Consider the following 24,280-nt stretch of genomic DNA (forward strand, 5'->3'; position numbering starts at 1 on the left):
CCAGCGGACTTAATCCGGCGGACAGCCCGCCGGACTTTTCAGCGGAGGTCTGCTGGACTTTCCGAATGAATGGACTTGCCCACACACGACTGGACTTTTCTGGTGGACAAGCTGCCAGACTAGGGCAGGGGTCCGCCGCACTTTTGAAATGAACGGACTTGCCCACACATGGAGTAAAGTCCGTTTATTTTGAACGTGGCTCCAGGTAGACGGAACTAGCAAAGGAAGTCAATGTCACCGCCTCCATCGGCGCGAACCCCCGTCACCTGGTATGGATTTAAAGGGGAACCCCTATGCCGAAAAAATGGTGTGGGGTCCCCCCAAAGTCCATAGCAGGCCCTTATCCGAGCACGCAGCCCAGCTGGCCGGGAAAGGGGGTGGGGACGAGGGAGTGCCCCCCACCTGAGCCATACCAGGCCACGTGCCCTCAACATGGGGGGGTGCTTTGGGGAAGGGGGCCCTGCGGACCCCCGCCCCAAAGTACCTTGTCCCCATGTTGATCTTCCTGACAACCCTGGCCATTGGTTGTTGGAGTCTGCGGGCGGGGGCTTATCAGAATCTGGGAGCCCCTTTAATAAGGGGCCCTTAGATTCCGGCCCCCCACCCTATGTGAATGAGTATGGGATATGATGTACCCCTACCCATTCACCTGGGGAGAAAAAGGTGTTAATAAAAAAACACAACACAGGTTTTAAAATACTTTATTAGACAGCTCCAGGGGTCTTCTTCTGCCTTCGGGGGTCTTCTCGCCGGACTCATCCGCTATCTTCTGCTCTTTTACTATCTCTTTTATTAGCAGAGGAGTCCGGCTTTCTCCTTCGCCGCCTCCACTGTCCGGGGGCCTTCTTCTAACTTTGGGGGTCTTCTTCTGACTTTGGGGGTCTTGTCCGGCTCTTCGGTTCTTCTTGCCGAGTCTCCGCTTTCTTCTTCCAGCTCTTTTACTAGTGTTGGCCCACTCGCTGTCGCCGCCGCATACTGCTGCTTCTTCTTCTTCCTTCTGCTTCTTCTTCTTCCTTCTTCTTCCGATGTTGATACGATGCTCTCTCTGGCATAATGGCAGGGGCGCGTTGTGTGGCAACTTATATAGGGATAAGGGGCGGGGTCACCGGGTGATGTCACATGGTGACCCCACCCCTTATGATGTCACATTCCCATCATCCCCTGGGACTGTGACACCATAAGGGGCGAGGTCACCAGGCTGCGTGCCCTCAACATGGGGGGGGGGCTTTGGGGAAGGGGGCCCTGCGCCCCCCCACTCCAAAGCACCTTGTCCCCATATTGATTTAAAATACTTTATTAGACAGCTCCGGGGGACTTCTTCCGTGTTTGGGGGTCTTCTTGCCGGACTCCTTCACTATCTTCTGCTGTTTTACTAGCGGAGGAGCCTGGCTTTCTTGCCGGGCCTCCACTTTCTTCTTCCAGCCCTTTTACTAGTGTTGATCCGGTCTTGACGCTGCTGCCTTCTGCTGCCTTCTGCTGCTTCTTCTTCTTCTTCTTCCTGCTGCTTCTTCTTCTCCTTCCTTATTCTTCTCTTCTTCCGATGTTGACAAGGCACTCTCTCTGGCCATAAGGGCAGGGGCCCGTTGTACGGCGACTTATATAGGGATACGGGGTGGGATAACAGGGTGATGTCACATGGTGACCCCACCCCTTATGACGTCACACATTCCCAACATCCTCCGGTACTGTACTACACTTCAAGCAGGTTCTCTCCCCCAGCCTAAATGGGAATCTACAAACAGCTGGGGTAAGCCCGGTGATTAGAACTCACGGTGCCACATGCACCAATTCCATGATCAAACAAGTGACTAAAAAAGTGGCACGCTCATGTAATAATTGTCCACATACAAGTGGTACCCCTTTCCGAATAAGGGTGACACCAAGTTCCACACAATCCCACACAATCTTACCAGCACTCCCTATGCATTCTGGCCAGTTCTCCGGCTCTACACAAGTATCTCTTCCCTCGTAAACCATAAAACTGTATGTATAGCCTGTGGCCCTGTCACAGAACTTATACATCTTGACCCCATATCTGGCACGCTTACTGGGATGATACTGTTTGAAAGACAACGGCCAGAAAACTTAATCAGGGACTCATCAATGCAGGCAACTTGATCAGGAGTAAACAAGCCTGCAAACTGTTGGTTGAAGTGGTTTATGAGGGGCTGAATTTTGTAGACCCAGTTGTATCTAGGGTCACCCTGAGGATGACAGAGTTCATGAACTGCAAGATCTGCTCATATTGTGCCCTGGCCATGGAGGCAGAGAACATGGGCATATGGTGAATTGGGTCAGTGGCCCAATATGACCTCAACGCACTCTTTTTAGTTATGCCCATAAGGAAGTATATGCCCAGAAAGGTCTTAAATTCAGAAACAGTAATAGGTTTCCATTCTCTGGCAAGGGTCAAATGGGGATTAGCAGTAATGAATTAATCAGCATATGCTTTGGTGCATAGATCTATAGAGATCGATCATGAGAAATAGTGAATCAAAATCAAGTGACGTAAAATCAACTGTTTCCACCTGAATTCCGGGTTGGATAGTGAATGGGGGAAGTACAGGTGCTGCAGAAGTGGTGGGCTCCCAATTAGGATTGGCAAAATGCAGCAGGAAGGGCACTATAAAAACAAACTAACTAACCAGCCTCACCCATAACACTAATACGGTGATTACTGGTGACAGGGGGTGAAAGGGTTAACTAGGGGGTAATCAGGGGGTTAAAACCTTTATTAGGTAATATATGGAGGTACCTGATGCTATAAAAACCTGTACGTGCATCGGCTCCGGGGACACCCCCAGGCACAGGTGCGCGCCTCCGGCAGCACGTGCGCCTGCTGTCATGTCTTAAAGGAGCAACATACAGCTACAGCTATTTGCCCAGCCGAGCCAACCTGCCGTAGTATAACTGCGGCGGCTGGTCAGCTAGTGGTTAAATACAAGAGATTCCATTACTTGATATGGAATTTATATATATGCTAGAGCTCATTAAAGGTATTCCTTGAACTTACTTTGATTATTACTGTATAGCATTTACTCATATAACAAGTTTGAAAATAACTACATTGTTTTTAGATTTATGGCATTATAACTATTTCTGTATCAACCAATATTCTTTGAGATCTTTTATTTTTAATGGTTATTTATATGATGTTATGGCAATTTTTACATTATTTTAAAAATGCAGTGGTCTCGGGTGGGCCTGGTATGTTTTCTCTCTAGAAACACTAATATAGTGATTTCAAATTGTTTTTATTTTTGTTTTTTTTGTTTTTTTCCCTAACATCTCCTATTACCCCCAACTGGTGGTTGCAGGGGTGGATCCAGGGGGGTCAATGGGGCAATTTCTCCCCCCAAGAAAATATTACTGACTCTGAGGCTGAGCACGCCCTCCCAGGAATTCAGAACCGTGGTCAGAATGTCACATAGCCATTCTCAGCATTAGGAATTACTGCCCAGACACATAAGGACTGGACACTCCGCCCCCTGTACCTCCCAAAGCAGTTTTCCAGCCTCTCTCCTGCAAGCTGCTTCTTCAGTAGGTGGGAGCTTCCTGGATTCTGCTGCTTGGGTGGGAGGGATGGGGATGTGCCTGGCCCCTGAGATTGGCCCCACCTGGAAGAGGGAGGTGTGAGCAGCTGAGCAGAGGGAGCTGCGGGAATGTGAACTTCCTGGAGGTAAGCTCAACTAGCATTACATTGTTTGTTTACAGGCACCTTCATCCTAAGTCTGCTGAGTTACTGCAGCTTAGCATAGAGTAGCTGATAGCTGAAAAATGGGAAGGAATCTCTTTTTCATGTGGCACAGAGAAAAATTGGGCTCATTAAAGCATTGTGGCTGCCCCCTGATGTGTTTCCTCCTGACCCACTCAGTGCATGCCCTCCTAACTCCACTGGTGTGTGCCCTCCTGACCTCCAGTGTGTGCCTCCTGACCCTCCCCTGGTGTGTGCCCTCCTGACTCCCCCAATGTGTGCCCTTCTGACCCCCCTATCCCGAGTGAATGCCCTCCAAACCCCTCCCTCAGTGTATGCCCTTCTGACTTAGCTGGTGTGTGCCCTCCTGACCACATACTGTGCCCTCCTGACCTCCCTGGTGTGTGCCCTCCTGACTCCCCCGGTATGTGACCTCCTGACCCCCAGTGTGTGCCTCCTGACCCTCCCCTGGTGTGTGCCCTCCTGACTCCTCCAATGTGTGCCCTTCCGACCACCCCCCCAGTGTGTGCCCTTCAAACCCCTCTCCCAGTGTATGCCCTCCTGACCTCCCTGGTGTGTGCCCTCCTGACCCCATACTGTGCCCTCTTGACCTCCCTGGTGCGTGTCCTCCTGATCCCATACTATATCCTCCTGACCTCCCTAATGTGTGCCCTCCTGACCCCGTACTGTATCCTCCTGACCTCCCTGGTCTGTGCCCTACTGACCCCATACTGTATCCTCCTGACCTCCCTGGTGTGTGCTGTCCTGACCTCCCCAGTTTGTGCACTCCTGACCCCGTACTGTATCCTCCTGACCTCCCTGGTGTGTACTCTCCTGACCCCCCCAGTTCATTAAGCAGCATCTTATTTTCTGACAGTACCCCTCCCGAAACTAGACTCTGGATCCGGGTGGACGTCAACCTAACATTCAATCTTGGGACGCTCACCTTTTCCATTTTCTCCTTCGCATATATGGCGGAGATATATGTATATTTTGTTTCTCACTTATTTAGTCCTCTCTATAAAAAAATACAATTTCAACTTGTTGTTTCTTTATGAGACCTGACTCCTAGTTAAACGATTGGAGTCTTTTATCTTTGATTCTTGTCAAAAATTTATTTATTTTTTAATTTTTTTTGTCTTCTCCCTTCCAAATTATTTAGTGAATTTAAGGTTACATGTAACTTCTTGTTAGAACATCAACATATCTTATTGCACATTAGGTACAAAACCTTTTTCCTGGTGCCTCCATGGCAGCATACCAGTGATAACTTCGCCCCGGAGTCCTCCCCTCAGGATAGTTACTAGCTTATAAAAAGGAAACCCATATCCCCCCTAGCATTCTCCTTTTTTTCCTCATACCTGATGGATAGTTTTGTATGTGTTCTTACCTCTGCCTGGCACAGCTTCCGTCTGGGTTCTGGCCTCTTCCAGACGCAATCCCCTGTCTTGGGTTGCTAACAGCACTGAAAAGAGGGGAGCCCCTTCTGAGGGTCTTTTGGGGCAGCAGCAACAGCTTCCTAACAGGGGCTTCAGTTCTGCAGACAGGCTATGCTGGTCTTTGAAGGCAGGTAGGGGCTCTTTCTGAGTCTATTTTCCTTTTCTTACCTTTTCCCCTCCCCCCTCTCCATTTAAGCTCAAACAAGCTAAAGGTGGCAGGCTCTGATAAAATTGTCCTGCCTGGGAGTGCTTATGCAACTCTACCATTTCAACTTAGTAAGTGGTCTATTCCTTACCTTTCTCAGAGATGTATGTGGGTAGATGTGTATATAGGTGTATATGTATATATGTGTATATGTATATATGTGTATATATGTGTTTAATTTTTTTTAATTTAATTGAGTGATTAAACCTTTGTAGTTTGTATACTTTGGTATTCGGTAAGGATTAGTCAATATGTTTGTGAATGTACATATATGTATATATGTATACCTATATAATTCTAGGGAATATGTGGTCTTTAGGGAGTAGTTCCTTTTTTCGCTTGCAGTTAGTTAAAAATATGTATATATATATATATATATATATATATATATATATATATATATATTGTATGTATATATGTGTGTATGTGTATATATATATATATATATATATATATATATATATATATATATATATATGTGTGTATAGATACAGTATGTGTATGTGTGTATATATATATATATATATATATATATATATATATATATATATATATATATATATATATATATATATATATATGTATCTAATCTGTAATAAAGAAAAATAATATATCTTTAAAAAAAAAAATCGTAGAATTAGATAATTACAATTTTTTTACAAGCCTTTTTATTCTTTCCTGTCCATTCTTTTAGCTTCTATTTCAGTCGCCTTTTCCGCCCTTACTTGCCTTCACAATTATGAGCCAGCAGCCGTTTGACCAAGACCCTCACTTTCTTAGGAAAGGGCACATACATACTTTATTAAAAAAAAGAAGAAGAAAGGAATTAGACTAAAAGAGTGCCTTGGGCTGTTACTCTTGTTTCAGCCCTATACACCAGAACACGTCTAACCAGACTTCTGGCCACCAAAATGGACGCTCCAGTCCTAGCTCAAGACACACCCATTCGTCTAGCTCTCATCATCAGTATAAAGGTCATCCTCCAAAAGGCAGCAGTCAAGCAGCCCATCCAGATGAGAGATCAAAGAGTGTAGGGCATGTGGAGCGATGCCTTTACCAGATAAACATATCTGCCAAAATTGCTTGCAGGGTTATGCGATTTCAGGGGACCGAAGTTGAGCAGGTCACAGACCTTATTAAAAGAGTAGTCAAAGACTCCTTAACTGAACTAATGCAGGTAAACCCCTCTCCGCAGGGTTTCTCTGGCGGGAGTTATCCGTTCCTGGCCCGTCTTTTGCAGCCCCTGCAGGCGCTACATCAAGCCCACCTACCCGAGCAGGAGACAAAAGTGACTCGGAGGACTCCATAGATGAATCGGATCCGTATGGATTCCATTTTTTCGCTAGCACAACCAGTTGTATTGGCGGTTAAACAAGCCACTGGTTGGGAAGAAGCAGTAGAGCCTCTAAAAAAAAAAATTGTTTCCCCTTCCTGGAGGAATTCAAAGATCTAGTGGAGGGTGAATGGGGAAAAAGCGGACAAACGTTTTTCCTTGAATAGACTTCAGAAGTTATATCCTCTGGCGGATTAGGATGCGGCTTTCCTGGACACTCCTCCGGTAGTTGACGTGGCGGTAGTGTGGCTAGCAAAGAATATTACCCTTCCTATGGAAGATTCGGCTTCCTGTAGGGACCCATTGGATAGACGAATAGATGTGGAACTGAAGAAGGCCTACCAGTTGGCTGGCGGAGCCTGCAGAGCATCCAGTTTGAAGGAGTTCGCAGAAGCCTGGCTGCACAGATGCAGGGACCTGTGGGTGGTATCTACGGTCAGGTTCGGACATTTACGGACATTCCAAGAACAGCCTCCACAAGACTCATTCATTCAAACAAAGATCCCAACCTAACCTCAAAAGGCAGAATACTCTGCAAAGTTACCTTCAACTCCTGCTGGTGCAACAAGCAGTGATACCTGTCCCTCCCTCCGAAAGATTCACAGGGTTCTACTCTCCTCTCTTTCTTACCCCCAAAAGGGGTGGAGAGTGGAGGCCGGTAGTGAATCTGAAAAGGTTAAATCGATTCATTCAGTTGGAATCCTTCAAGATGGAATCATTACAGACGATCATACAGGTGGTTCAACCAGGAGACTGGATGATCTCAGTGGATTTGCAAGATGCGTATTTCCATGTGCCCATGCTGCCTGCCTTCCAAAGGTTTTTGAGGGTGGCAGTAAGATCAGCTCACGTTCAATTTCAGTGCCTTCCTTTTGGTCTGTGCACATCACCAAGAATATTCTCAAAGGTGTTGATTGCAGTTCTAGCACTCCTCAGAGAGAAGGTACTTCGAATTTTCCATTGTCTGGACAACATCCTATCGCTAGCATACAGTTCAGACCAATTGGTAGAGCATAGGCAAATTCTTCTGTCCACTCTGAAAGAGTTTGGGTGGCTAATAAACACAGGAAAGAGGGTCCTGATCCCGATGCAAGCAATGGTTTATCTAGGTGCCCTCTTTGACACCAAGGCAGGCACAGTGCGCCCCCCCCCCCCCAGAAAATGACAGCGATCGCTCAGAAAATGGGCCATGTAAGAACGCTATCACACCTGTCGGTGTCAAATTGCCTAAGTCTGATAGGGACCATGTCAGCCTGTATACCTATGGTGCCCTGGTCCCATTGGCATCTGAGGACTTTTCAATGGGGCTTTTTGACACAATGGAAGAGGAACTCACTGTATCAAAGGATAGCGATATTGACATCCATGAAGAGGGGTCTGCTATGGTGGACAAAAGAAGACAACATCTCGAGGCCTCGCCTCCTACAGGGCCCTGTTGGACCATCCTTACCACCGATGCAAGCACGAAGGGGTGGCGGGCACACTGTGGTCACCTGGAGGTACAAGGGAGATGGGATATCCCCACGGAGGGAATAATATCCAATATCCTGGAGCTGCGAGTGGTATATTTGGCACTGATAAATTTGGAAGAACATGTACGTCAGAAACAGGTGCTGGTCCATCTGGACAATAAAGCAGCGGTAGCATATATACAACATCAAGGGGGAACTCACAGCCTCATGCTGTTGAGAGAGGTAGAGCCTATTATGTTGTGGGCAGAGAGAAATCTGGTGGATTTGAAAGCAATCTATCTCCCGGGGCCGTTTGAATCAACAGGCGGATCTCCTATCTCGCTGTTTTCCAACGAATGGTCGCTCCATCTGGCGGTGTTCAGGTGGATTGCAAAGTTACAGAAACCTCCGGAAATTATACCTATTCGCCTCCGCGACAAACGCAAAGTTGCCAAGGTTCCTGTCCCGCCTACCTCACCCTGGAGCAGAGGATAGATGCCTTATCGCACCCGTGGCACTGCAAGACGGCATATGCATTTCCTCCCAGACCATTGGTTGCAAAATTTCTGCTTAGATTATCGAGGGAGCCCGTCAGGGTTGTGACAGTTCTTCCCTATTGGCCTAAGAGGCCATGGTTCTCTTGGACAATGAGCCTCAGTGTACGTCCTCCAGTCAAGATCCCAGTATTCCCGCAACTGCTTTCACAGGGAAAGTTTTTTCATCCAGCCCCACACAAGCTGAACTTACATGCCTGGATCTTGAACAGGAAAGATTCCAATACCTAGGATGTTTGGCGGGCGTAATTTCAACCCTATTAAAGGCAAGGATGCCCTCTACTAATTACATTTACTCTAAGATATGGGATAAGTGCAAACAGTTTGCGGAAGACAGACAGTTGAACCCAGCTGTGCTGTCCACCTCAGTAATCTTAGAACTCTTAGGCCGCGTACACACGGGCGGACTGTTCGCCCAACTTAGTTCGTCAGACAATCCGACAAACAGTCCGCTCAAAATTTGCATGAACGGACTTGACCACACACAATGAACGAACAGTCCGCTGAAAGCGTGCGCGATGACGTACGTCACGTACAACGGGACTAGAAATAGGAAGCCCAAGACACAGCAAAGCACCCTTTGGGCTCCTTCTGCTGACTTTGCGTTAGTAGAAGTTTGGTTAGAGACGATTCGCGCTTTTCAGACTTCAGCTTAATTTGTCCGTTCACTGCGGCGCAGTCTACCTGTGAGGTTTGTATCTGTCTTTCGGTACGCGTGGATCAGTTGTACCTGTTATTAGGCGCTTCTGGTCCGCTCGTTTCTGGGTTTCAGGTCGTTCTTCATAGGTCTGGCTGTTCTTCAGTGCGTTCAGTTGAGCTTGTCTGTCCAGCCGACCGTTTCAAAGCCATGGAGAGTGGACGTACTCGGGAACGAGTTCGTGCTATATTGGGGCTTGGTGTTGGGGTTAATACTTTGACCCGAGCCCAGTCTGTGAACAGGATGAGGAGGAGTTCATGGACAAAGAATTGGTTGTGCCAGCGTGACCAATTCTCGCATATGCCTTTACTCCGTGAGATCCGTGAGAATAATCCGGATGATTTCAGGAATTATCTCAGGATGACGGACCCCGTTTTTCACCGTCTGCTGGCTTTGCTGACCCCTTATATCAGCAGGCAGGATACCTGCATGCGGCAAGCCATCACTCCGGAGCAGAGGCTCGTCGCCACGTTGCGCTACTTGGCGACAGGGAGAAGCCTTCAGGACCTCAAGTTCTCGACAGGCATCTCCCCCCAGGCTCTGGGGATCATTATTCCAGAGACCTGTTCTGCCATTATTCGGGTCCTGCAGAAGGAATATATGAAGGTAAGTTTGTTCTTTTAATATTGCATTATATGCATTATATGCATTGTATGTTTGTATTCATTTCATCATGACTTTTAATATCCATGACAGGAATATGATGTGAATGTCCCCTTTATATGAATGCATGCATTTTTTTTTTTTGTGTCATTTTTTTTGAGCTTTTTACCTTTTTGTGTCCCACGTGCATATTTGCTTTCATTAACGTCCTCAGCATTCAATCCTGGGCCCCATATACACCCACAGCCGAGACTGTTTTTCTCTATAATTCATATTGTCAGCTCCATTGTACTATTTTACTTGCCCCGCCCCCCCACCCTTTGTATACTCTTTGTATACACCTCTTTGTGTGTGTGTGTGTGTGTGTGTGTGTGTGTGTGTGTGTAGATAGATAGATAGATAGATAGATAGATAGATATAGATATAGATATAGATATAGATATAGATATAGATATAGATAGATAGATAGATATAGATATAGATATAGATAGATAGATATAGATATAGATATAGATAGATAGATAGATAGATAGATAGATAGATAGATAGATAGATAGATAGATAGATAGATAGATAGATAGATAGATATAGATAGATAGATATAGATATAGATAGATATAGATATAGATAGATAGATATAGATATAGATAGATAGATAGATATAGATAGATAGATAGATAGATAGATAGATAGATAGATAGATAGATAGATAGATAGATATGGATTGATATATATGGATTGTCAACTCATTAATTAGTCCCCCCACTCAAATTGGTTGCAGGTGTTGGATACTCATTAATTAGTCCCCCACCCCAATCAAATTGCTTGCAGGTGTTGGATACTCATTAATTAGTCCCCCCACCCCACTCAAATTGGTTGCAGGTGTTGGATACTCATTAATTAGTCCCCCCACCCCAATCAAATTGCTTGCAGGTGTTGGATACTCATTAATTAGTCCCCTCACCCCAATCAAATTGCTTGCAGGTGTTGGATACTCATTAATTAGTCCCCCCACCCCACTTACCCACCTAATTTATGTCCCCTGGTCCATCAGAGGGCTGATTAATCTGTGAATTGGTCCGCCTATTTTTTATTTTTTTTTGCAGAAAACAAATTTGCAATATTTCTGTTTAACTGTTGTTCCAAAATGTTTTTGAGTTTTATTTGTTATGAATTGTTTTTATTTAATGACTAATTTTTATTTTTTTCCTGTGTTTGACTCCCCAGTGTCCTTCCACGCCACAGGAATGGCAGACTGTGGCTTCCCAATTCGCTGCCCGTTAGGACTTTCCCAACTGCGGAGGGGCGATCGACGGGAAACATGTGAGGATTGTGCCCCCACCCCATTCGGGGTCCTACTATTGGAATTATAAGGGGTTCCATAGTGTGGTGCTAATGGCGGTGGTGTCGGCACAATGTGACTTTCTTTATGTGGATGTGGGGAAGAACGGCCGGATGTCTGACGGAGGAGTCTTTAGGCAGACCGAGTTCTGCCACCGTCTTATCACTGGTGGCCTGGACTTGCCACCAGATGCCGAGAATGTGGAGGGTCTACCGTTTGTGTTTCTGGCTGATGAAGCGTTTGGTCTGAGTGAACATCTTATGAAACCCTTCCCCCAAAGGACCCTCACCCCGGAGAGGAGGGTTTTTAATTACCGGCTGGCCAGAGCAAGAAGGGTTGTGGAGAGTGCCTTTGGCATTATGGCCAGCCGGTTCCGTCTGTTACTGACAGCGATCAACCTTGCAGAATATAAACTGAACTATGTGATTCTGTGCTGCTGCATTCTGCACAATTTTCTACGTAAATTTTCAGGTAACCAGTACCTGCAGCCTATTGGGCCTCAGGCCGGACTAATATTTCCAGAACTGACAGGGCTGAATCATGCCCTTCCTGGCTTAGCCCCCCAAACAGCATGTGAGGTGCGTGACCGCTATGTCAGCTATTTTAATGGTAGGGGGGCTATTCCAATGCCAGCTGAGCACTAAAAATGTATTTTTCTTGAAATATGTATTGTCTGTTCAAATTTTTAAGTTTGGTTCTTGTTTGCTTTTCACGTTGCTTGTCTCCTACATTGTCCTAATTCAGGGATATGCAATTGGCCAACCTCCAGCTGGTGCAAAACTACAAGTCAGTCATGCCTCTGGGTCTCATGCTTGTGGCTGTCAGTCTTGCTATGCTTCATGGGACTTGTAGTTCTGCAACAGCTGGATTTCCACTAATTGCATATTCCTGTCCTAGTGCATTTGTATAGCAAAGTGGTTTTTGACAATAGGAAATAAGGCCCTTTGTGACAGAAAACACAAAATGACTTCCCAAACTGGTATTGAGTATTGAAAGAAGTAGACACACACACACACACATCTTTTTTTTGATTTTTTAATAGTGCACATTCCAACCAGTGCCTCTTTTTTAGATATTTTTTTTTCTTTTTTTGTAAACATAGAAATATATAGATATATCTATATCTAAAATACAGCATATAAAAGCATATTTTTAACTATTTACAGAAAACAAGGGGTAAAGCCAAATTTTGAAGATGCACACCAAAAATTGGTAATGTCAACATGTGCTATGTACCATCATGAGTGATCAATGGACGTGTTTGGTGTGTGCAATCCCTTCCTCTCACATACTAGAATGAGGAAGGGTTTGCAAACACCAAATGCGTCCATTGCGATCCTCTAATGACACATAGCACATGTTGACACACCGTGTGCATCTTCAAAATTTGGCCTCTAAAAACTATGTTGTAAAAACATTAAAAACGTTTTTCCAAGGGAATGAAGAACATGATCGATTGGGTTTTAGCGAAAAGGGGCTTAGATTCTCCCTAAAACATCGATCATGTTCTTCATTCCCTGCCTCATAGTGATCAGTTCTCTTTGTATGTTGAGAATTTGGTTCTCCATACGGTCAATCTGCCCATTCCAGGCCATGATGTCACCAATCAGCCTCTGGGCACTGTCCGTGGAAAATGGCTCCGCGGCTTCTCCTACCGCAACCAGATCATCACCTAAAAACATGTGTAGATAAAAAAATTGGTTAAAATATACAGCCATTAATTGTTTACCTTAAGCTGGGTTGTCAGACACTCACTTTGTGGGGTGTGTATCTCCACCTGCTCTTCCTCCTCCACATCTAGCCCTGGGCTCGGCTGATCCAGTGGAGCTACGGAGCTTGGTCCAGCGGAGGATACGGAGCTTGGCTGTTCCCTCTCGGAGCTTGGTCCAGCGGAGGATACGGAGCTTGGCTGTTCCCTGTCGGACACTGGGCTGGGCAGCTCCAATACCGACGCGGGGCTGGGGCTAAGTGCCCAATCAGGCTGGCGAGGTCGGGGGGTCCTGGGCTGCTCCGCCTCTTGTCTGAGTCTTTGTTCCCCTATGAGAATGAAAAAAAAAAAAAAAAAAGGATACTTTTAAGCATAGTGATATTTGAGTTCAGAAATTTGAATATGAAACATTGGTTTGAAGTGGTGTACAATTATTAGCTGGTTATTACAAGCTCATAGTTTAATACATCATTAAAATGACTTTTTTTTAGTTAGGCTGTGTTCAGACTGCTGCGATGTGTGAACGCTGCAAATCTACTGTGGTTTCACGCATCGCATGCGCAGTTCGCACTGCCCTATGTGACCTGCTGGGAGTATCAGTGTAAAGTTTTATTGACACCTCCAAATTAGTTCTCATTTCACAGTGCAATCTTTAAACTCAGACAGGAATCGGACCACATGGTGTGAACACCCATGTGATCCGATTCGGCTGTGGACTAAAAAAAGGGCCATGTACAAGTTTGGGCCGGATGCGATGCGAATTCAGCCATACTATATGTATGGCTGAAATCGCATCACACAGAGATCACATGTGATTTGCACTGCAGTGCGGTGCAAATCACATTTGATCTCGTACATTGCAGCAATGTAAACCTAGCCTTTAACCAAACTGTGATACTTTATATCTTTTGTCCAAGTTTCACAGACGGACACACTCGAATCATCCCCTGGAGTACCTGTGTGTGATTATGTCAAAAAATGTTCTATGATGTCCCAAACTACACTAAATGTTTCCCAGTCCAGATGTTGAACCAGCATTTTATCTATCTATCTATCTCATTTTTTTTATTGAGTCTACATTGCACTGAATAAATTTATGAAACTTTATTAAAAATTTATATCCTATAAACTGAGTGTGACAATTCAGTTTATCATGAACAATACAAAAAAATTAATAACTAATTAAAATCTAATCCAACACCAGATAAATTTACACCATATACAAATTCATGCTATTTACGCCCACATATACGAACAACCATATGCGCTCATTACATGAACTATTAACTACACGAACGATCAAATCCGCCAGATTTACATATAATACCTACACGAACGATTACGAACAAATCCGCCAGATTTACATACAATACCTACACGAACAATTACGAACAAATCCGCCAGATTTACATATAATACCTATACGAACGATTACGAACAAATCCGCCAGATTTACATACAATACCTATACGAACGATTATGTCCGCCAGACATGATCAAATTCGCCAGATTTACATATAATACCTATACGAACGATAATGTTCGACAGTCACGATAAACGCGGAGTTTACTCAATTTTTTTCAGGGCCTTTTTGATGCGGTGATATTGGTCCGGCTCCCTGGACTTGATGTCGGACCATCGTTTCCGGAGCTGGTCCTTGCCTCTTTGTACCCCAAATTTGTTCTGCAACGTTGTCACGACCTTATCCAAGACATTAGGTTTGGGGTACGGGCCATGTTCCCCATCATAGTCCTCCCTTCTTAATATAGCCACCATCTCCACCATCTCTTCAAAGGCCATATTGGTGGCCTTATATCTCCTCCTTGCTCTGGAAGCATGGGGTCCATGGCTTTCCTCCGCGCTGCTCACGCTGCTAATTGAATTTGCGTCCGCCATTTTCTCCTATCATTCACCCACAGCGGAACGAGGGTAAAAGGGGCGGGGAAATACGGTCACAAGGAACGTCATGGGCGGGCGACGCAGGCGGAGCCTGAACGCATGCGCTGTATATAAAGCGTTACCGCGAGGCCGTACGCTTGTCCGAACGGAAGCAGCGAGTGCTACACGCGACGGTAAGATAGTTATCGTTTTATTTTAGTTTAATTTTAAGCCTGCGTTAGGAATGTGTATATTGAAATTTAATCTTATTGATGTTTAATTGATTTTTATGTGGGTTGGTGGTTGAGTGGGGTTGGTGTTTTGTGTGGTAGTGTGGGGGTGGGGGTGGGTGTATAGGGGGGGGGGTAGTGTGTGTGTGTGTGTGTGTGTGTGTGTGTGTGGGGTAGTGTGTGTGTGTGGGGGGGGGGTAGTGTTTGTGTGTGTGGGAGGGGTAGTGTGTGTGTGTGTGTGTGTGTGTGTGTATGTGTATGGGGCAGTTGTGTGTGTAGTGTGTGTGTGTGTGTGTGTGTGTGTGTGTGGGGGGGGGGGTAGTGTTTGTGTGTGTGGGAGGGGTAGTGTGTGTGTGGGAGGGGTAGTGTGTGTGTGGGGGGTAGTGTGTGTGTGGGGGGTAGTGTGTGTGTGGGGGGGGGGGGGGTAGCATGTGTGGTAGTGTGTGTCTCGCCTACATTGTCACAATATAAATAGTGTGCATTTGGTCTGACTTTTTTTTTTGTATTTATTTATTTATTTTTTTTGTTTTTGTTTTTCAGAAAACAACATAAACAGAAAATGCAAAGGTATACCCCAGACCCCTTTAAGGAGGAGGCCTTCCTCTCCACATTTCTGGATTTAATTGAGTCGCACAGTAGTCTTTGGGATTCAAAACACCCCCAATATTCTAGCCGTGCTGCCCGGAAGAAGACACTGGAGACAGTTTTGACGTTTGTGAAAACCCGACTCCCCCAGGCAGACACTGACTTTGTGAACGCCAAAATTAAGAACCTGCGTAGCGTGTATAGGCGGGAGCGCAGAAAGATCCTAGAGTCCCAAACATCAGGATCAGCAGCAGGTCAGGTCTATGTACCTAAGCTGTGGTATTATGACAGGCTGCGTTTTCTGGATGACACGTCAGAAGCCAGGCAGTCACTTTCTACTCTTCCGTCTACCCGTCCCTCCACCCTTCCCTCCACCTCAGGTGAGCCATCCCTGGAAGATCCAGACCCTTCCTTGCTGGACGAAGTTGATGCGCCCAGCTGGAGCCAGGTATATTTTAGTTTCTAAAGTTTGGATTGCTCAAATATTAATGATGTAAAGTTCAATGTTTGAATTGCTTCCAAATCTAGGATTTCATCACAAATTAAATTAGATAGAAGGATACAGTAGTTTACACAAATGTGGCTCAAATCTTGGTGAACTGATGGAAAAATGATGGTGTCAAAATGATAGCCTTTTGTATTTCAAGACAAATGTATTTGCAAGTGAGAACTGTAAAATTGTTAGTGATTGATGATTTCAAAATATAGACATATTTTATTTATTGATTTCTTTGTTTTTTACACAGGATGAGCTCATCCAGGAGGAGGCCGGGACCAGTGGTATGGAGGAGGAGGCCGGGACCAGCCACACACAGGAGCTAGCTGGGCCCAGCAGGAGTCGGACTGAAAGCCAGGTCCCTCCCCTCCGCCTAGCCAGCAAAAGGCCCAGGAGGATGACCCGTACGGAGGAGGAGTCCTTGGCACTTATACGCCAAGCCACCCAAGTTCTGTCCAAACCCCCCAATCCGGAGGAGGCCTATGGCACTTATCTGGCTAGTAAGCTACTCGAAATGGAAAAACCACAGCGCAACTTGTGTGAAGTAATATTTTACTTTCAAAAGATTTTATTTTATGATAAAGGCACTTACAAACATACACCAGAATATAAACTATCTGCAGCAGGGAGGGCCCGCTGACACCATGTAAGTATTGAAAACAGGAGACAGTAGTGAAAGATAGACAAAATCAAAAGGGTACAGTCATCATGCCCCTCCTCAGCGAGGGGCTAAACAAATATAGAGAGAAACAGAGGGTAACCCCCCATGGAGAGCCCACCCAATAGAACCGTAAGGGGTAGCAACCAGGAGCCACCACCCCGACACCCCTAATAGGGAACTTGCTGTGCCAGGATGGGGAAGTATCCTCCCGGGACCCCCCCTCTCAGAGGGATAAAGAATTTGATGGGCCGTCCATAGTGGGCTCCGCAACATTCAATTGGACTGTATGGTGAACCTGTCAATTATAGCTCTGTTGAGCAAACCATAAACATAGAACGTCTAGAGGGACAGAGGAGAGAAGAGAGGAGGAAAAGAGGAGGACAGAGGGGTAAAGGGAGGTAAGCTATGTCCTAAAAGGGTGGAAGGGTACAGTGGGAGAATGTTTAGCACTCAATGAAAGAGGGGGCGCTTTAGGGGTGAGGTCTGGTCACTAAAGTAGAGCCTGGGGGCACCCCAGGCAGCAGAGAAATTCCCATGTAACGGGCCCAAGGGTCCCACACCTTTCGGAATTTAGGCGTGGTATCTGACAGAATACCTGACAGTTTTTCTTGGGACATTATCCAAGATATCTTCCTCTTAACTGCGAGGAAGGAGGGTCTGGGTTGCTTCCAGGCGGAGGCAATCGCAATTTTGGCTCCTAATAGGATAAAATAAGTTAGTTTCTGAGTGTTACCAGGCAGCAAAGGAACAGGGGCATTGAGTAACGCAACCTCTGGAGTTCTTGGAACCCGGCAGCCTGTGACTATGTAAATCAAGTTAAAGATTTTAGTCCAGAACGATCGAAGCCTAGGGCATTCCCACCAGATGTGGATCATGGAGCCACGAAGTTGGCACCCCCTAAAACATAAGGGGTTAGCCGTGGGGTATATTTTGGCTAGCCTGGCTGGAGTGAGGTACCACCTGGTTATCAATTTGATGCTAGCCTCCATTAGTGAGGTGTTTTGGATCCCACGAAAGGATCTGGCTAGGGCCAGCTGCCAGGTTGCAAGACTGCCAGAGGTCTGGAGATCAGATTCCCATGCCGTCATATAAGGGGATTTGCCCGTTGGGGTAGTGAGAGCCGCATAGATTACTGAAATACCACCCCTCTGCTCCTCGATCTTACCACACCAGGCTTCGTATTCAGTAAAGGGGGGAGGAAGGGGTTTGTTTTTCCAAAGCGAGTTTAAGAAGTGAGATATTTGTTGGAAGCGGAACCTCTCTGAGTCTGGTAGCTCTAAGTGTTCAATACAATAAGCCAGGGAAATCGGAGCCCTTGAATTGAAAAAGTGACCTATCCGGTATAATCCCTTGTCCAACCACCATCTGAAGGCCTCAATGTCCAGACCAGGGGGGAAGTCATGATTACGGAACATGTGAGCAAGGGGTCTTAAAGTGGAGATTAGGGAAGGCTCTTTGCGAAGACCGTCCCATATAGCGCAGGAGTGAGAGAGGGATGGGGACATGATGGGCGGCCTGGCTTTGGGCGGGCACCACAATAGAAAATCTAGTGTAAAAGAGGGTACGGAGCAGCGTTCAATGGACTGCCAATCCGGTTTCTCGTATTTGGAGTAGATCGTGGAGAGTTGGGCTAGGCGAGCTGCAAGGTAGTATTTGTGAAGGTTAGGCAAGCCCAACCCCCCCCTGCGTCTGTGCAGGAAGAGCGTGTTTTGCGAGAGACGGTACCCCTTATTGCTCCAAATATATTTCAGTATTTTGCTTTGCAGAGAGCAGAGGTGGTCCTTCCGGACTGGTATTGGAAGGGCTCGGAAATAGTATAGGATTTTGGGAAGCAGGGTCATTTTTATGGAGTTAATCCGGCCAAGCCAGGAGAGTTCATGTTTAGACCATGAGGAGAGATCAGTTTCCAGCTGTCTGTATAATTTGGGGTAATTGTGGGCATACAACATCTCCATTTTAGGTGTAAGGGAGATACCCAAGTATTGGATGGCGGTGTCACTCCATTGGAACGGAAAGGATTGTTTGAGTGAGAGAACTTGGTGGGTAGGGAGAGAAATATTCAAAGCCACAGACTTGGAGTAATTAACCCGCAAGCCTGAGACCTTGGCAAAGTCGTCTAGTACTCGGGATAAGTTGGGCAGGGTTGTGAGGGGGGAAGTAAGGAATAACAGTATGTCGTCCGCGAAGAGTCCGCATTTGTGCGTTTGACTACCGCACTGGACACCTCCAATGTCTATGTTGTGGCGGACTGCGATCGCTAGTGTTTCAATGGCTATTGCAAATATGAGGGGAGATAGGGGGCACCCTTGTCTGGTCCCCCTGGTAATGGGAATTGGAGTGGAAAGATATCCCTGAATTCGAATTTGGGCCTTGGCTGGGAGTATAAGGCCCGTAATAAGCCAAGGAAGCGAGCCCCAAATCCCCACCTGTCAAAGAGCTGGAAGATGTACTGCCAGGAGACCGAGTCGAAAGCCTTCTGAATATCTAAGGAGAGGAGGAAGCCAGATTGTTTGGGTCCCCCTTCCCAATTAGACTGCAGAATAGAGATAATATCGATCGCCCTCCGAATTTGATCAGGTCCCTGTCTGCCAGGGATAAAACCAACTTGGTCCTTGTGGACGTAGCGTCCGATAAAGGAGGCCAGCCTATTGGCCATAACTTTCGTGAGAATTTTGAGGTCATTATTAATGAGGGAAATCGGTCTGTAGTTGCTGACATCCTCCAAGTTCTTGCCAGGTTTGGGGATGACCGTGATATACGCCGTGTTAAGGTGGGGATCCAGGGGGCTTCCATTAGCTTTATGATTACCGAGTTTGGCCAGGTGGGGGGCAAGCGTGTTGGCAAAGGCTTTATAGTAAGGGATCGAAAGACCGTCGGCGCCAGGGGCGGAGCTTTTTTTAAGTTCCTTTATGACTCCCAATATCTCCTCCACCTGGAAGGGGCATTCCATGACTTGTTTGTGAGCGTCCGATAAGACAGGGATGGGGAGTCCCTCCAAAAACTTTGGGAGGAGGTTAGCTTTGGGAGATGGGGAGCTGCTGTAAAGAGAGGTGTAGAAGTTCTGAAAGGCATTCAGAACTGTGACCGGATTAGACGTGGGTGGGTGTCCTGCACTTCTGATCCGAGGGAGGGTGCTTAGCTTGGTTCTAGGGGAGAGTCTATTAGCCAGGAGTGTGCCTATTTTATCCGCCTGTGAGTAAAACTTGTGGCCAGACCACCTAACCGATTTTTCTGCTTTCGTGGTGAGGGCGAGATTAAGTTCTAAGCGAATCTTGTCAAGCAGGGAGGTGGGGGTGCGGAGGGGGTCCTTTTTGTGAAGAGCCCTGAGTTTAGAGTATTCCTCTTCTAGCTTCAGGATGGTTGATTGCCTTTCCCGTTTTATTTGAGTACCTAATTGAATGAGTTTTCCCCTAATAAACGCTTTGTGCGCCGCCCACAGGGTTTCGGGGGAGACATCAGGAGTTGCATTAATAGAGAAATATTCCTGCAGTGCTTTATCGAGATCCAGAACTCGTGATGGCTCTGATAGGAGAGATTCATTTAACCTCCAATGCCTGGGGTGTCTCCCATTCGAACCCCCGAGGGCCGTCACAATTACCAGCGAGTGATCCGAGATCACTGTGTCAGTGATGGAGGCTTTGAGCACCCTGGGTAGGAGCGAGGAGGGGACAAGTATGTGGTTAATCCGTGCATATGATTGGTGTGGTGCTGAGTAGTGAGTGTAGTCTCTCTTTGTGGGGTTTAATTCCCGCCAAACATCGGATAACCCATGAGCGTGAAGCAATTTGGCTATCCGCAGGCTTGCCTTCGTGGGCCTGGTTAACCGGGCATGTGAGGGAGAGGATTTATCGAGGCCTTGATCAAAGGCGACGTTGGAGTCCCCTCCGACAATAACCGTTCCCTCCAAAAGAGGCGCAAGGGTGCGCAGCAGGGATTCAAAGAATTTGACCTGACCCGTGTTCGGGGCGTAGTAGGAGACCAAGGAATAGAGGTGGTCCCCCACAGTGCCCTTTACAAGTAAAAACCTGCCCTCCGGATCCGCCTTTTCAAAACTTTTATTGAATTTGCATGTTTTGGCAATCAAAATGGCCACCCCCTTGGTTTTGGATTCCGCGTTGGCTAACTAGAACTGAGGGAAGTGGGCATGTAGGAACTTGGGACTATACCGGATAGGAAGGTGCGTTTCCTGAAGTAAAATTATATCTAGTTTCAGAGATTTGTAGTAATCAAGGGCTTTTCTCCGTTTGATGGGGGAATTAAGGCCCTGAATGTTGTGGGTGGCTATCTTAAGCCTAGCAGCCTGTGGATCAGCCATGGAGCAGAGGGGGAGCCCAGCATCTGAAAGCGACCTCACTTACCCAGTCCATAGCGGGGTTCTCGGCAAGAGCATTGGGATCGGCGGCCCGTGGTTTTCTCCCAGAATACATTGCCGACTGGGTTAGCTCAGCCAGACCTGAGGAGAAAAAAAATAGTGTCATGTAAACATTCAATAGGAGTAGCTTACCACCTAGAGGGGAGAGAGAAGGAGAAAGGGCAAGGAAAGAAAGCGTTCCTGGGAAGAGAAAGAGGAGATCAGGGCAGGAGACACCCCCCGAAATCCCAAGAAAGAACAATGTAAACAACTGACCCATAAGGTCAGAAGTCCCGACCCTCAGGCGCCCGGGAGAGACCGAGGGAGGGGGAGTTGCACATGTGGTCCCTCGCGGAACTGGGGACCCCTAGTCGGGTAACAACCCGATCTGTTGATTCAACATTAAATAACAATAGAAGATAAGCAGTAATAAAAAACTTAAGGCACGGCTAAACATAAAGATTAGGAGACACTGGGGCTAATCAGTGAATGCTGGTCATTAAGCAGAAAGTAAGATGGTATATCCAGGGAGGGTGCTGGGGACTGCAGCCCCCTAAAGAGTCCTTCAAGCAGCCCTTAGGGCCCATTTCGAGGGGGCGCAAATAATATGAGGGGTTACGGGTAGTCCAGTAGATGGACGAAGTACTGCATAGCGTCCCGGGATAATGAAGGCGATGGGGAAGCGGGTAGCACAAGTCCTAGGCGAGGGGAGGGCAAAAAAGGATGGAGGGACAAACTTTCAATGTTTGGGGAGAAGTTCTCCGGCCCTCTCCAGGACCTCGGACGGTCAGACACAGAATGGAGAGTCTGAAGGGGTCTGAATGTTGCTCAGGTGGGTGCATTATCCTTGACCTTCTTGGCTCTTCCGGAGGTCCACAACGGGGATTGTGGGCTGTTAGGAGTAGGCCGTTTGTTGGAGCTCTGGCCAGGGTTAGAAGTGTCCATATCAGCTTCTTGAGAAATGATTTTCAGCCTGGTAAGGAGCTTTTCCCCCTCGGGGAAAGTGGAGAAAGCAAAAGACTTCCCTTTGTCCGTGAACCTGACCGCAAATGGGAATGCCCATTTGTATTTTATGTCTTTTTGTGACATTGCAAGCAAGAGGGGTTTCAGAGCTCTCCGTCTCTGTATGGTGGAGGGGGAGAGGTCTGCAAAGATCTGAACCTGGTGGCCCTGGTATGTGACGTGTTGCAGGGATCTGGCTCCCTTCATAACTTCTTCTTTCACTGAAAAGTGATGTGGCTTGGCCAGAACATCACGCGGAGTGCCATCCTTCCTAGGGGGGCCGAGGGTTCTATGGACCCGGTCAAGTTCAAGCTTAGGAGCTGGGATGTCAGGGATTAGCTGTGTAATGAGGTCTTGCACCGCCCTGGACACATCAGTTATTGATTCTGGAAGCCCGCAAATTCTGATGTTATATCTGCGTGACCTATTTTCGAGGTCATCGATACGGGCCATGGCTAGGTCTAATTGCTCCTGTACAGAATAAATGTGCCTGGAGTTTTGGATGGATCTGGCAATGGTATCCTCCATTTTATGTTCGATCGTTTCGATCTGGGAGCCTAGGTTAATAAAGTCAGCTTTCAATTCCCCCGTGATTTGCAAGGCAGTTTGGGAGAGGCCCCTTTCCAATAGTTCAGAGAATTTGCCAATCAGGGCATCCATGTGGGAGACTGGGTCTGCATGAGCAGCCTCATGGGAGGCCATGGCGGCCTGGGCAGCCCTGTATGTCCCCGCTGGGGAGGGGGAGAACTCCTGGAGGGTGCGTTCCAGCAGGGAGACCGTGGAGGCCGGGGACGGTGTGGCTTCCTTGGGAGGACCCCTGAGGTTGCCTGGGGTGGCGTGGAGAGGAGGAAAGTCTGTATCTGACCTGAAATCCACTGTGCCTGCGGATCTGTGGTCCTGAGATAGGAGCTGTGCAGCGGTGGCCATCTTGGATTTCTCCCACACGTCCAATGAAGCGAACAGCGGGCCCAGATTGCGTTTAGCCAGTCCACCGGTCATTCGGTAATGTGCCCCAACTCTTCGGGAATCCGTCCCTATAGCTCGGGAAGCGGAAGGGTAGCCGTGTCGTGCGGTAGGGGTTCCGTCATTCCGCGAGGCAGCGGAGCTTTAGATGATCGCGGCCATCTTGGAAGCCTCGCGCATGCGCACTCCAGCATGATGTGAAGCAATATTTTTTGATGCCATCCAACGGGGTCTGAAGGGTGAGCTCACACCGACCACCAAGCTTTATAACGCAGACCCTACTGCTCCTCCTCCTCCTCCTCCTCCTCCTACCACAAGTCCACCACCAGAGGCACAGCCTCCAGCGACGCGTGGAGGGAAGGCTAGACGGAAGAGTCGCAAGTGACTGCCTGGCTTCAGTCTGCTCTGAAAGAAGACGCAGGCTGTTGTAGTACCACAGTCTGGGGACATAGATCTCATCTGCTGCTGTTCCTGGTCTTTGGGATTCTAGGACCATGTTGTGCTCCCTATTTACATGCTACACAGGTTCGGAATTTTGGTGGCCACTCACTTGATGTGTGCCTGGGGGACAAAAGGCTTCACAAACGTCAAAATTGTCTCCAGTGTTGCCTCCCTCTTGATTTAGTTTTGTTCTGAGGAAAAATAAAAATTTATTATTTCAAAAAAATATTGTATGTTTTTTTTTTTGTTTTGTTTTTTAATTTTGGCTTAAAAAACAAAGTTTATTTGTGAGTAGGCAGATACATGTCAAAAGACTCTGGGGGTTATTTACAAAACACACGTTCATGTAAATATGCTAACTTCAAGTGCAATTTTTAAAGCACTGCAAGTGCACTTGGAAGTGCAGTCGCTGTAAATTTGAGGCTTAACATTTGAAATGAGGGGAAGCTCTGCTGATTTTGAACATGCAATCATGTGTAAGCTAAAATGCTGGTTTGGGTATCTATCTATCTATCTATCTATCTATCTATCTATCTATCTATCTATCTATCTATCTATCTATCTCTACTTGCATAGTCCTGCTTGGCCAAAAAAAATGCAAGTCCATCTTGTTTCAACCCCCCCCCACAAAAAAAAAAAAATGACA

Source organism: Lithobates pipiens, unplaced genomic scaffold (assembly GCF_037356315.1).
Source record: "Lithobates pipiens isolate NorthernLeopardFrog02 unplaced genomic scaffold, aLitPip1_a1.2 Scaffold_18, whole genome shotgun sequence".
Taxonomy (NCBI): domain Eukaryota; kingdom Metazoa; phylum Chordata; class Amphibia; order Anura; family Ranidae; genus Lithobates; species Lithobates pipiens.